The following is a 3,226-nucleotide window of genomic DNA, read 5'->3' as shown; positions in this document are numbered from 1 at the left end:
AGAAAAACAGAAAGGAAAAGAATGCCAAAGAGGGAGAAGAAAGGAAAGGGAATGGAAAAACAGTGTACTCAGGATTGCTTTTAAATTATAACTGACATTTCCTCAATGAGTTTGATAACTTATCCTTTATATATTCTCCTTCTTTTCATTAGAATCATATATGCCCATTAAATAGTTGCAATGTGCAAATTAATTCGAGAGGGAGACATAAAACTAAATGTGTAACCTAAGATAAGATTTGAGTTCTGGGATCCTGTTCCTAGCAATGGCAGAGATCCCTGAATGTGTTGAAAGCCAGAATTAGGGCAGCAGAGAACAAACCTAAGCCCCATAGATTGTTTACTTAGAAAGAGAACACTTGAGTGTTTGCACTGTAGCTTCATCATGTTGAACATAAAGTTGAGAAATAAGAATGATATAAGAATGCTGTGAATGGAGGAAGGAACAATTGATGATTCTGCTCCCTGGGGAAGTATATTTAAGATTGAATTTGGGAAGTTACTTTTGCAAGAAAAAGACATTAGAACCATGTATGAATTTATGCCAATTCAGCTGCAAGCACTGAAATAATAAGGTAAACCTCCCCTCCGAGAACTCAGAGTGCTTTGGGCAGAGCAAAAAGAGGCAAAGTCTCCATTACCTTGTAAACAGTAGGGTGACAAGTGGAGCAATTTTGTAAGGAATAAAACTTACTTAGCAATAGAACTGAAAAAAAGGACCTACTTCAACTTGGGCAAGTATATAAGCATAAACAAGTTGATGAAATTGTTGAAACAATGGCTTTCTTCCTTCAAATTGAGAAGACCTTCTTCCTAAATCATCGAGGTTGACAAATGACATCATAGCCTAGAAGACAGAATAATTTTGATGCCCACCATAATCAACATACAAAACAGTTCCATTCAGCCAATAAAACATCTTCAAGATCTCCCTTTGTAGTTATACCCTGCCCACCCTCAAACCGTGGCAACCACTGATGGATTCTCTATCACTATGATTTCCGTCTGTTGGAGAATGTCATATAAATGGAATCATATAGCATAAAACCTTTGACTCTGGATTCTTTCACTCATCATAATGACTTTGAGATTCATCTAAATTGTTGTATCTATCAATGACAAATATTATTGCTAGTAGTATTCCATTGTATAAATGTACCACAATATATTTATCCATTTACCACTGAAGGACACTGAAGCTGTTTACAGTTCTTGCCTATGATGAATAGGGTAAATATATAGGAGTGGGATCATTGGGTCATAGGCTATGTATACATTGAACTGTATAAGAAACTGCCAAACTGTTTTGCAGAGTAGCTGTACCTTTTGTATCTTGAGCTGCAATGTATGGGAGTTCTAGTTGCCAGCACTTGATTTTCATTTTATCTATTCTAATAGGAGTGGATTGGTAACACATCATGATTTTAATTTGCATTCTCCTAATGTCTAATGATATTGTTTGTATTTTCATGTGTTTATTTGCCTACCATCTATCCTCTTTAGTGAAGCATCTATTTAATGACTACTCATTTTTAAATGTTTTTTTTTCTTATTGTTAATAGTTGATAGTTTTTAAAAATATATTCTGGATATTAGTCCTTTGTTAGATTTATGATTTTCAAATTTTTCTCCTAGTTCATAGCTTGTTTTTCAGTCTCTTCAATGTCTTTCACAGAACCAACGATAAAACTTTTGATGAAGTTCAATTTATCTTTTTATTTTTTGTATGTTTTGCTATTGGTATCATGTTAAAAGAACTTTGCCTAGCAAATGTTTTCTTTTATATTTATAGCTTTATTATTTACATTTAGATCTATAATTAATTTTGAGTTAACTTTTGCAAAAAGGGTGAAAATTAGGTGGAGTTTCTTTTATTTATTTTATTTATTTATATTTTTTGCTATTCCAGTGCAATTTGTTGAAAAGATTATCCTTTCCCCATTAAATTGCTTTGCATCTTTGTTAAAAATCAATAGGCCATATTTGTGTGGGTTTATTTCCGGAGTTTTTATCCCATTTTACTAATTTATATGTCTACCCTTATATTTAATTACTATAGCTTTATACTAAGTCTTTGAAATGTGTAGTGAGATTCTCCCCACTTTATTCTTCCTTTTCAACAATGTTTTAGTACCTCTACTCAATTTGTCTTTACATATGAATTTTAAAATCAGCTGACAGCAGTCTACAACCATGCTACTCTGAACAAGCCCAATTCCGTCTGATCTCGGAAGCTAAGCAGGGTTGGGCCTGGTTAGTACTTGGATGGGAGACCACCTAGGAAGACCAGGTGCTGTAGGCGTAAAAAAAATTTAAAAAATAAGGGATTGCAAGCTGACAAGGTCCTTGCAATCTGTGAGGTCAACCAAGGGTTGCCTCGCCTAAAAAAATAACAAAATTAAAATTAATTAATTAATTAAATTAAATCAGCTGACAGCAAGATGGTAGAAATAGAAATCCCAGCCCATCATATACAAATGGCCAACAGGTATACAAAAAAGTGTTCAACAGCACTAATAATCAGAGAAATGCAAATCAAAACCATAGTGAAATATTACCTCATAACTGTTAGGCTATTATCAAACAAAACAAAACAAAACAAATGATAACACATGTTGTTGAAGATGTGGAGAAAAGGGAACCCTTGTATATGGTTGTTGGTAATATAAATGGGTGCAGCTACTATGGAAAACATTATGGAGGTTTATCAAAAATTAAAACTAGAACTACCATACATTTTAACAATTCCACTTCTGAGTATATATCCAAAGGAATTGAAATCAGGATCTGGAAGAGGTATCTACATTTACAATTGCATAAAAAAAATTAAAATATCTAGGAATAAATTTAACTAAGGACATAAAAGACCTGTACTCAGAAAATTAAAGACATTGAAGAAAGAAATTAAAGAAGATACAAATAAATGGAAGCACATACCGTGCTCATAGATAGGAAGAATTAATATCATTAAAATGTTCATACTACCGAAAGCAATCTATAGATTTGATGGAATCCTTATTGAAATACCAATGGTATTTTTCACAGAACTAGAACAAATAAGCCTAAAATTTACATGGGATCATAAAAGAGCCTAAATGCCCATGGAAATCCTGAGAAAGAAGAACAAAGTTGGAGGTATCATACTAGCTGATATCAAACTATACTACAAGGCTACAGTAATCAAAACAACATAGATATTGGCATAAAAACAGATATACTGATCAATG

The 3,226-nt window shown here is 32.9% G+C and overlaps 1 pseudogene; it reads left to right on the top strand.

Moving 5' to 3' along the window:
* The first annotated feature begins 2,182 nt into the window (after window positions 1-2,182).
* On the top strand, window positions 2,183-2,301 carry LOC112470204 (annotated as a pseudogene).
* The last annotated feature ends 925 nt before the right edge of the window (window positions 2,302-3,226 follow it).

Source organism: Pteropus alecto, unplaced genomic scaffold, assembly GCF_000325575.1.
Source record: "Pteropus alecto unplaced genomic scaffold, ASM32557v1 scaffold177, whole genome shotgun sequence".
NCBI lineage: Eukaryota > Metazoa > Chordata > Mammalia > Chiroptera > Pteropodidae > Pteropus > Pteropus alecto.
The sequence above is the reverse complement of the archived record's forward strand: the minus strand, read 5'-3'. Positions and strand labels throughout refer to the sequence as shown.